Source organism: Mixophyes fleayi, chromosome 5 (genome assembly GCF_038048845.1).
Source record: "Mixophyes fleayi isolate aMixFle1 chromosome 5, aMixFle1.hap1, whole genome shotgun sequence".
NCBI lineage: Eukaryota > Metazoa > Chordata > Amphibia > Anura > Limnodynastidae > Mixophyes > Mixophyes fleayi.
Window position 1 is genome coordinate 10,190,310 of NC_134406.1, and position 12,730 is coordinate 10,203,039.

The following is a 12,730-nucleotide window of genomic DNA, read 5'->3' on the forward strand; positions in this document are numbered from 1 at the left end:
ACAACTCGATAAGCTTGATACATTTATCCCCAGATCTTATTTGGTACAATTATCAGATAGATGAGATAAAATAATGTTCAAAAAAGACTGTATATTTCCTAGGTGAACCTTACGTTAAGCAATCCCAAGGATCAATTGCTGCCGCTTAATATCCACTAAATTTATTTCATATTGGGAGATTAGACAGGTGTGCCAGCCACCATACTTGCAGCTAAGGTGTTCCATTCTAGCAATTAATCTCCATGGTGGTGTGGGAAGCTTCTTCTCCCTATACTATATAGCAATTATTAATTAGTATATTGCCTACCTCTCATACTATATTGCAGTTAGCTGTGTCAGTTACAACAGCCAATCACAAAGGATGATTTAGCTGGAAGTCACTAAAATCTGCATCAGGGAGGACATCCTCGTTAAAGCAAAGGTATACAGGTGAAAAAGATAAATTATTTACCTGCTTGTTATGAAATAAATTATCATAGTTTATGGTCCTGAGATAAGAGCTTCCCACCTATTATTACTCTGTTCTCAATCTGATTAAGACTCTTTGTAGGTAGATAACTATTTTTAGGCTCTCAGCAATACACTCTTTCCAAGCAATATTTACTTTAGATCTATTTGCATGAAAAGGTCAGTAAAATTGTTATATGTCATTTTTAAACAAAAAATTAAATTCGTATTTGCATGAGTTGTTTAAGGTAAAACATATTTTTTTTAAATCAAATATTTTTATTGAAATTGTTTTCCAAAGAACAGTGAAATAGCCCCATAAAGAAAACTCAGCCATAAAGATATTAAAATAAAATCTATACTTACAAACATTGTAGGTTCAGCACCTAAATGTTCACGGCAGATAGAAATAAGAAGTCATAAAGAGACCTGCAAAATCAGCATAAACATATAGCACATGTGAAAAGGAAATTGCAGAGATACCATTACATAGATTACATATAGTTTGGTACATTTCAACTGTTATAAGCAATATGGGTCCTACTGCATGACGCTCTCCTGTGCAGGGTTGAATACATGTACCAGTTTTGCTAGAGTGGTTAAAGGGAATTCTCCCCTATGTAATTGAATCATCCTCCGAGGCTGGATGAGACTTAGAAAATTTGGAATTGTACCAATGGCACCATATGGTATGGTATTTCTTACTGACTTTTCTGCTAGTATACATGAATCACTCATGGTTCATTGACCAAACCTTCCCACTTTTGTATTGCAGAGGATTCAACAACCTATCGCGCTATTACCACCTTTGGAAATAAAGTTAAATTAAATACGTACTTGATTATTGATTTCTTTTATGGTGTCATCAAACAGACAAATCTTAGGACATAGTGAGGGAGCAACTGGTAATGTAGACTGCACACAATTCCAGATGGAGACCCAAACTCTGTGCACCTCGGGGCACGACCAGAGTATATGCAAGAAAGAATCTGTGGGGGAACTACATTTCGGCCAATTAGAGTCGGAACATCTATCCAATCTAAGCAGATTAAATGGAGTAAAATAGATTGTATGAAATATATAAAAAAAACTTATAACATAACCTAAACAAGCAATGGCTTTCCTTGTGCCCCTCGAGCATCAGTGTCCTGTCCTTATTAGTATATTCATCTCATGTCCTTTTATTTTTAAGGGAGTCCAAGGAAAGATAGTCCGAGTAGATGACCCAGTTTCTCACAAAAGAGGAGCTTCAGAGGGGAGTTCTTCAACACAGTTGCCTTATCGGCAATTTGCACATGTATGGCATATCTCAGTTGGAGATATTGAATGAAATAGTTGTTCGGAATCCTAAAATCCGATTTTATTTGCTCAAAAAAATTAAATGAATTGTCACAATACAACTGCCCAATTAAAGTAGACCCCCAAATGGAAGAATATTCCATCTTACACAGCTCAGGAAAATTGTTATTGAACTGGGGTGGTTTGGTGGGAGGGTGGCTTATCAGGGTCAGTCCCATATCTCCCGACATTACCAGCTATTGTGACAAAAGCCCTACCTGTCGGGATGGTGGGATAGTCCTCCAGAATCAGGACTTCCCCACCTAAAACAAAACAGTTGGGAGGTATGCAATGCATCTAATGATTGCATTATCATGGAGAATGGTATACAACTTGATTAGTGTGATCAAGGTAATTAGTTTGACAATGTGATGATACCAGGGTGCAAAGGGCTAAAACTCATAAGGTGACCCTGGTATCTGGTTTATTACAGAAATACAAACACAGAAAAACAAAACAATAGATATATTAATAATAAACACAATTAAAAAGAACACCCAGGATATCACCAGACTCCCCGCAGCTTTCCAGAGTCAATTATATGGCAACCACTATATAGATAGAAATTACTTAACCGGAGTAGATTATACAGTTTCCACACCAAGTTGTAGCTTTGCAAGTGGAGCTGATACTGTTACCAGGGCAATCGCAAGTCAAGTGTCTGACCAAGTTGTAATCTTATTTGCCAGTCAAAGTTGTAGACTTCAAAATTGGTGGCGATGCGGTTCCTAAGTTATTCCAGTGGAGGTACAACTAACATATTGAGGATACCCTTGGTCTGGCCAAGCTGTAGTTTATATCCCTTGAATAGTGAATGCAGATTCCCAATCAAACTAAAACATTTTGCTTCTTGGCCAAACTGTAGCAACACTTTTCTCATCCACACCTGTACACTTCTCATGACCAAGCTGCAAATACCCTTTTCTGGGCCCAGATATAAACACTCCTTATGGCCAAACTGTGAAGTAGGGTCTCCGGAACAAGGTATATGCATACTTCCCGTGGCCAAGCTGTAGATATGTCTCTCCTGACAGAGCTGGAAATCCTGTCTCTTGACCCTAAAGGTCCCGGCTGCTCAGTCAAATTTCTCTACCAGTGTGGTGAGAGTCTTAATCCCAGTCACCCTGCTCCTGCAGGCATACCAGGAGGGCAGACTAATGAGCAGCTTCTGATACGGCAGAGTTTTCTCCAAGGCAGAATGTCCGCTGCAAGGTGTTATCAACAGCAGGATCGCAGGATAGAATCACGATGGAGCTGATAGGAGTCAGAAACCCAACATCAAGCTCAGTTTATCCCTTGACTCCCAGAAATTTCCTTGCAGGCTCCTTTTAACTTGTCCAAAATTCTCACGAGGAAAAGTATCACCATGAAAGGTCATTCTAAGATTACTGGTCCTCTGATTGGCTGAGAGCTGGCTAGGGATTGGAAATGAGTGAAATTAAAAGCCAGCCCCATGTTTTACTCTTCCCTGTAGAGTAGGAGCCCAGAAGTCTGACAGAGTCCAGAAGGAAACAATAGTTGGTTAAACTACTTAACACAGGATTTAATCCTAGCTGATGAAGTGCTACTCCCTCTTTTAACCCCTTCCATTTTTTTATGACGTGGAAGTGGTTTAAATTTCTTTAAATGTTCTGTCCTCATGGTGGGAGGGGTGGGAGCCAGGAAACAGAGCTGCAGCCGTCTTATATGCCAAATGAACCACGGGCAGCCCACCTGGCTACATTTAAGAACTTGAGATTATGGTCCATATGTTTCCAGCAAGAAACTTAATAAAATCTTTATATATGACAGTGATAATACTGATAGGATTCATCAGAGCCCTCAGCAACCAGATGCAGTCATTCGGTCCATAGTGACAGATGGTGAATAGTAATTGTAAACCCATCTTGTCACAGACAAATATCAATTTCTCACCTGGAAACTCTCTGTGTGTTGTAGCCAACTTCATATTTCCAGCATCTTTCCTCAGCAGTTAGATATTTCTAGCTTTATTACCTTAATTATTCTTCCTAGTAAAAACAAAAACTTTATAAAGATATAAATAACTAATCCTGTCTCCAGCCACCTTGTCAACGGAAAACACTGTCACTTAACTTCTTGTTTGCAGCACAATGAAAAGTCATTGAAACTAAATGAGAAAAGTTACTGTAATGGTTTCCAATTATAATAATAAACTCTATAACGATAGAGCAATAGATTTGATAGTTCTTTCTGCGCTCTTATATGATGAGGGGAAGGTTGAGAAATGCAGCCCAAAGACCCTTGGAAATACCCACTCAATTTCCACAAATACAACTTAAAACATAGAATCGGGATAGGCGCAAAAACGGGTTTGGATTAAAGGCACCTGAGTGTCAAACACTAATTGAACATAACATATGTCACAAAATAAAAGGAATAATAAACGTTCATATTCACGGTAGTAGTCGTGAGTAGTACCAATGTCCAAGAATCACAAAAACCATCTATGAGAGATTCCAATGTTCATCACATGTTTTCCCATATATGTTCACAGAGTCCGCCACAACACTTGCACATAGTTAGAAGGTGAGAAAAAGAAACAATTCCTCCAATGGTGTAATAATCCAATACATGCATTTATTAGACAATGGATAAAATTCACTTACATTATGTAAGTAAAAACAGTGGGCATAAAGGTATCTTTAGCCCTCAGTATGGAATCCTGCTGGTCCGTCACAACCCTTGCACTTAGTTAGAAGGCGAGAAAAAAAGAGACAATTCCTCCAAGGCTGTAGTAATCTAATACTAGCATTTATTAAAACGATAGATAAAATTCACTTACATTTTGTAAGGAAAAACAGTGCACATTTAGATATCTTTAGGACGCAGTATAGAAACCTGTTGGTGATCTATGCCGCGATCAAAGTTCCATATAACTTCCGGGTCCAGTTGCCCTAGTAACCAGTCTCAATTCCCATTGGAACCCTACGCGTTTCGTCACTCGGACTTCGTCAGGGGTATGACGAGTGACGAGTATTATGACGAGTAATAGAAGTTAACTTAGTAGATATGAAGGAGAATAGCAGCCCCATATAGAAAGTAATTAATATATTCTAATAATCACCAAATAAGGGCAAGGGCTGTGATTCAAATAAAATGACAGGTGTACTTGGAACCCTTCTTTGTACTTGTACATAATTGTATCTACGCAAAAAATATAGCAACTATACCTCCTTAATGCTAACTTTAAACATAAATATGAACTTAAATATAAACTGTACACTGTTTTGATGGTAATGGGGCGCAATGAGTTGGGCTGCTTGCACCCCAAATGTATATAGGAAATGACATACGCAATAAAAAGTACATATGTTCAGTCGAAGCTTCAAGCTGCAGAACAGTAACATTTGCACCAGGCATATATGTGGTGTATGAGTGTGTATATTTACGCCCCATGATAACATAAATAGAATATAGTGATGTGAGTTCACAGTGTTAGTAGTAAATGTGCAAATCACATTACCGTATTTGTACACAATATAATAATGTAATGAACTGTCATACGCACAAAAACAGTGTCTGCATAGTTATTTATACACGTTAAAGTCACATTTTCAATATAAAGTATAATTATATACAAGCACAAATGCAAAATACAAGTAAATTGAACACAAACATCTGTTGTTTTCCCTTTAAAAATCAAGGGGGTGTCTTCTTTCCTGCACTAGTCTAAATGGAAACGTCAATGAAGTAATGCGAATAGACAGCCACGAATTCATATAATATAGTCGCCATGCTAAATATCTTAGTACTGTCATCTGGAGGGGTCAATACACAATCAGCCATCAGATGTTGCTAAAAAGTGCTGCTGAAGTCAACAATATTATCCGGTATATTTGCACCAGCCCCAGTAAGAGAATTACTGACATGCATAGATGCGTCTGCATCCACGTCTACATCAGAACCCTTATTGTACTTGGACTATGCTCTCCTGCCCTATCCCTCCTATGTTCAGTCTCTTCCATTTGTATAGAGTGGTAAGTGTAAGATTAATTATGTGCAGTTAACTGAATAATTTCATACGTGTAAGAGAAAAGAAAATGATTTGGAAGTATGGATACTTTGTTGAATGCAAGCTCAGTAGATAAATTAATATTTTAAGCTACAAAAAATAAATGTACATCAAAATCTACATGAGCCTCAATGTATCTTAAATAAGTAAGCGTTCCTTACAATTAGAGATGCTCACTGACCCCCGTGGACTGGTTTTAGTTTTGGTTTTGGATCTGGATTAGCTTTGTGTTTTGGTTTTGGCAAAACCGCCCTCATGTGTTTTGGTTTTGGTTTTAAATTTTTTTTTAGAATTTTTTTTAACATATGCTAAAATCACATAATTTTGCTCTTTTTTTGATCCTACATTATTATTAACCTCAATAACACTAATTTCAAGTCATTTGCAGTCAATTTTGACCACCTCACAGGTCACAATATTATTTTCATACACTTTCGGACAAATACTGCAGCTATCTGGCTGGATGGTAAGCGACAGAGCAATGACACAAACACATTGGCACACAGCAGTGGCAGAAAAGAAAAATGGGGCTCCACCCTCCCTCCCAATGTTGGATCTTAAAAAGGAATTCAAAACTCGCGAAATCGGAGATCCGACGAGGTCACGATGATGTTTTGCCTCGTTTTCGATTCCGAGGGCGCAGAAAAGTAATGAGCTGCTCAGTACTCGTATCCCCTAAGTTCGGGTGTGTTTGGTTTCCGAGAAGCAGAGCCTGAGCATCTCTACTTACAATAGAAGTCCCCTGTGGCAATCACTGCTCTGCAGACCAGTATGCTGTCTGCATGACATTTATGTGAGGTCCCGCCTATAGTGCCAGTATCTGCTAATGATCTAAAGACATAAGGGGGTTAATTGGCTTTTGAACAAATTGGATCTGATTCATGTGTATTGTTGTGCCTGTGGTAGGCATATTAGACTGTAAGCTCCTCTGGGACAAGTATTGATGAGCATGAATAAAGCTCTCTGATTGCACAGTGCTGTGGAATATGTTGGCTCTACTCAAATATAGACTAATAATAAGATGATGACAATAAATATCATGATCAAGCATAATATACACACAACAAAAAAACGATTTCTAGGCATTGTAGCAAATCTAGTAATACAATGTACTATATCAGTGTTGGCTAACCTGTGACACTCCAGGTGTTGTGAAACTACAAGTCCCAGCATGCTTTGCCAATATATAGCAGCTTATTGCTGGAAGGGTATGCTGGGACTTGTAGTTTCACAACACCTGGAGTGTCACAGGTTAGCCAACACTGTACTATATGCATGTTTTAGTCAGACATATTATCACCTATCTAGCATTGTATATCGTGCACCAGTATCCTTATGACTGCTGTGTACAGCATCTAATGAAATGTAAAAAATCAACTTTTTGATGCTCGCTATCTTTTTATGTTCAACATACTTCATTTGCAAAAGAATAAAGCACCATACATTCATACAATATATTAAACAGAGCTATTTAAAGCTGCGTGCCTTTTATCTGCAGTGAAGTGTGACCTTATCTTCCAGAAGCCTGATATGTTTTTCTTTTTGACCATTATTTTATGCACAAATAAGCTTTAAGTGAACTTTTAAGTAACAATGCAATCAGCTCTTATTGAAAGAACATCCAGACATTAATTTTTGCTCTTTCACTGCCACATAAGCAAAGTAACACTGGGGCCAACTGACAGTGTAGATGTTGAGTTTAAGGGAAATATTTCATTTGTTAGTTATTGCATTTTCAATATATGAGGATGTTTATTTCCAGCGGAAAATAAATGGCCAAAAAAATAAAATAAAGAAAATGATGCATTTAAGAGGTTTTTTTAAGCACGTTGCATATTTCTGAATACCTTTTCTTGTCAGTATTCACAACCCCCTCGTAGCTCTTCAGAGGGAAGCACTCTACATTTATTAAGCAGTTATCTCGTGGAGCTGGTTATGTAGAGAGGACAGTACATTTAGCTCTGGTTGACTAAACATAAAGATACCAAACAAGGGTGTGTTCAGTGAATTTGGCATCTGATTGGACCAGCCATAGCTCTCGTCCAACCAGGTGTCTCATATGCTACACGTCAACAGTGCATGAAATTTGAACTAACACACTGACACTTTTTATAACTCTACAATATGCTGTTAATGTGTTGGGGTGCATCTTACACTAATACATTTAGTTTAAACATATTACAGTACTTTGAATATCCCTGAGGACAGGGCTATTACCCACCTATAATCTTATCTCATATAATCTCATGTACTTAATAGTTTAACTCCCTATAAATAGTTTCATGCTTTATAAGCAAAATGTAATAATAATAGAAATTCATTATAACACCAGGGGCATAATTTCTCAATGATCCTTATTTTAAAAAAAATTGCTGATTTTCAGCGATTTTTCCTGTGGGATTTAAGCCGGAAATTTTATTGTGTCTCTAAGAAAAATGTGACTGTCTTGTGCCCCCTCACTCTTAGCAATAATGAATGGCATTTGATAGATTTTGTACAGTATTTGATGACTATTATGGCAAGTGAGGTCATAAGACGAACAACGTTACGCTCAGTGATACGGCGAATATCTGGTGCTTACCCAATCAGGGTTGCGTCCACTGCAGATCCCAGCCAATTGGAATTCCAAGGGAGTGTTTTCATATGCAGTATATAACTCCTGCCAAGGCATGCTGGAGTTTCTTTCTCTGCCGGAAATCCCTCCGTCCTTCCCTCCCGTAAAATGGTTATGTTTTCTGTGTGCATTTTTATATCTAACCAATTTTTACCTTTTCTACAGAGCAGGCACAGTTCAAGAAGGCATTTTTGACTTGGCTACTAATTCATACGGTGCTAATGCTGATTGGTCGCAGGTCACTACCCTCTTCGAAGTATTTGGCTCTTGGTCTCCTTGTGAGGGGAATCCCTTGACCTGCCTTGTGTGGACACGTCATTGTGAGTCCAGAAGAGGTGTAGTCACGCTGGCGCCAAATTTAGTACCGGCCAGTCGTAAAGGACTTTGAACTGTTTGTCTATTGCTATTGGATGTGCTGACTCACAATTTGCCTTCTCTGCCACCACTTATCATTCATCTATAATAAATTGTGATCTATTCATTTGCCAACAAATTTTGGTGCCATGTCTTTATTTTAGTATAACTTTAGCTAAGGACTTAAGGACGTTTTGGGGTTTGTAGCAGCGAAAGTGACGCATCTTCATTCTGCAGTTTAATGTAACCATAATATGATTCACACACTGTCAAGATGGTTCTGTGTCCATGTATAAAGCAGAGGCTATGGAATCACTAGAAAGATAGATTACAGTTTACATTACTGAAGGATTAGGCTAATTCATGTTTTTGGAGGAGATTGACAGATCCTGACAGGACCACTATAAGTATAAAGTTGCCTGTGTACCCTTAGTGTAAGCGGTAATTAAGTCCGCAGGGTAGTTAGTAATTAAATTGGTCACTCAGCAGCAAATTGTTGTTTTCCATTTTGCAGAGAAACAGACAAGTAGGAGGCTATCACTGCAGACAATTTATGAAATACATTTACGGTAAAATTCTCAGAAAGAATGACTTTGGAAATGTACAATGTCAGATGGGTAAGACAAGTGCCTTGCTTGGATGCTGTCCGAGAAAGGAGTCTCTCTGCTTCATTAATACATATTGCACAACTTGTTTACAGAGGAAGAAAACAAATGAACTCCTTTGTGAAGAGATAAATTTAAGTTTCACAATAATTGAGATGAAAGTTGTTTCTATTATATTCTTTTTCAACACTGTAAAATCACCAACTGTAGCTAATGCATAATCTTCTCCGGATACAGGCGGATTTGTTTTGTATTGAGTTTTAATAATGAGTATTATACATCTATTATTGTGGCCACAAAGTATTAAGCAATTAATCACTGCACATCATCAGTCCCTGATGTTATATTATATTGGGAAAAATATTTTTAAGTTACGTTGGACTGCAATGGACTGAGACAAGGAGAACAAAATAATAAAGAGACTAACTACCGAGTCGTTTGATATCGTGCCTGTAGAGTGAAGGAAGGTCAGGGTTGGACTGAAAATGTTCATCATAGGGGTTCAAAGTAATGATAATTAAGTACAGCCCCAGCTGGTGTTGCTGTTCAACATTATTTGTTACACCAATATAGACTCAGAAACATAATTACAGGCTCTGGAAAATAAGTATAGGCTCCAAAACATGAGTATAGCTCAGGAACATATGTATAGGCTCAGAAATATGAGTATCAGCTCAGTAACATAAATATAGTCACAAAAACATTAGTATAGGCTCAGAAATATACGAGTATCGGCTAAGGAACATGAGCATTGGCTCAGAAACATTAGTATTGACTCAGAAATATGAGTATAGCTCAAAAATATGAGTATAGGTTCAGAAATATGAGTATCAGCTCAAAAATATGAGTATCAGCTCAGGAACATGAGTGTAGACTCAGAAATATGACTATAGGCTAAGGAACGTGAGTATAGCTCAAAAATATGAGTATAGGTTCAGAAATATGAGTATCAGCTCAAAAATATGAGTATAGGCTCAAAAATATGAGTATCAGCTCAGGAACATGAGTGTAGACTCAGAAATATGACTATAGGCTAAGGAACGTGAGTATAGCTCAAAAATATGAGTATAGGTTCAGAAATATGAGTTTCAGCTCAAAAACATAAGTAAAGGCTCAGAAACATGAGTGAAGTCTCAAAAATGTGGGTATTGGCTCAGAAATATCCCTTCTGTTTTAATGCTGGATGATTTCTCACTATGTGTATGTGCCCTATTTTCATGACAGCACAAAATCATATCTCCCATTCTCTATGCTGTACGTTTATCAAGGTATTTTTAATAACTGTGCAGTTAATTTTCTCTATGGTTTGCGGGGAATGATTCTCATAATATCAGAACCTGTTGATACCACGTATGTATCGCATAACAGCATTTCTCTTGTTCCAAGGGGATAAATGTAAATCGTAATATTAGTTCTTATTTGGTATCATGCTAATATTTATTTCAAATCTCAACTGTTTTCAATTGCAATAAAATAGTTGTGTTCATGCAAACTCTTAATACTGTATAGGGTCCATCTCATTAAGTTATTCCTGCAATTTTTTTCTGATATTGACAACTGCTACTGGAGCAGCCTTCATCCCAAAAGGATTATCTCAAGCTTCTACAAAGGAGTTAATAACCCAAGCAAGCTAAACGCTCCAAGCAGTGCCATTGTTTTGTCCATGTTAAATTTTTCTTACAAAGCACTGATGTGTACACTATGGTCTTAATATGTACTAATCCTTTCTCATTACCAACATGAGTGCATAGTTGTGCATACGCTAGTTGCGTAAGCTGTAATACAGTAATATGTGTTTTCCCCACTAGCGTGGGAAAATGCCATAATACAGTACTTAGCTCCTACGCAAACAGCGTAAGAGCATTGCGGAAAGGACCTCCTACTAGGTAGGAGGTGTTTGCGGCGGCTCCTGGTTTTTTTTGTTTTTTTTTTAACTTCAATCAAGACTAAAGATTCGGGATATTACAAATATGGGCCCCTTCTGGGTGAAGTGTTCCAGTTGGCAAAGATTCGTTTATGGAGGTACAAATGACTGGGACTGTGGCAAGCCGGCAAGATGGATGTACAAATAATAAGGGACATTGGATCAAGAAAGAAGACATCATTGGTAAGTATTTGGGTTTTATTATTTTTATTAAATAGTTGTGATTAAAAAGAGGGTGGTTAGTGTCTTTATTGTGGGGTTTTTATTTTTAATAAATGTGTGGTTTGTATGAGGGTGTTGTTGTTTTGTTAACTTTTTTCTTTGTGGAACTACAGGGCCCAGCAAGCCAGGAATGTCAGGGCATGTTGGCACTTGTGGTTCTCCAAGTGCCAACATGCCCTGGCTGCCGTGGGTATGCTGGTGCTTGTAGTTATACAAGCACCAGCATGGCCACACTGTTTTTGGCAACCTGGCTGGCTGGGACTTGTAGTTCCACAAACAAAATTGGTGTCAGTTTGTTTTTTTAAACCATTTAGCGCCATATTACCCTACTACCCACAGCCCAGGGGTAGTAGGGAGAGCCCTAGTGCTATCAGCACTGGGCTGGTTCTTTCTAGGGGGGGGGCCCGCTTGTTTTTTTCAGCGGACCACACTCCCTAAGGAATCCAGCACAGGGTTGGACAGTCTAGGGTTGGTTAGTCATTATGGCAGGTGGACCCCTACCGCGCGTCCCCCTGCTATAGTGCCACCAACCCTGGCTGGTTTGCCTAATGCTGGTAAAGTGAAAATCGGGGGAAACCCACGCAAAATTTTTCCCCGATTTTCACGGGACCAGCACTAGTCAGGCTGCACTAGGGTTAAGCATAAATAGTGGGGGGACCCCACGCTTTTTAACTTTGATCTGTTCTTTACAGTTTTTAACACTGCCAGGGCAGTGTAACAGTGATGTGTTGATACAACACGCTGCTATCAAGCAGCGTGTTGTATCTGGCGTGTTTAGAAGCAAACTCTCCTGAGTTTGCTAACTCGCAGCTTCATACATTGGAGACTTGTATAGCTGCAGTGGCAAACAGTTGTGAGTTTGATCTCTGGCGATTTTGCAAGTAGCGATTTTGACAGAAGCAGAACTCTGGCGATTTTGTATGAAAACTCAGCTTCATACATCGGCGAGTTTCAACTCTCCTGAGAAAATTGCTGGAGTTGCAAACTCGCAGCTTGATACATTTACCCCCAGGAGGGAGGATAAATTAGTAGCAGAAGGTGACATTGACAGGTAGGACAATTTAATTTATTTAAGAATGTTTTTTATACTTTTGTTTTTTTCTAAATTTGTCAGAAATTGTAGATCATATATCTATGGGTGAGGTATGGTGTCAGAGAGTGGTGGTGGGTGAAGGGGATTTCAGGGGGTGAGA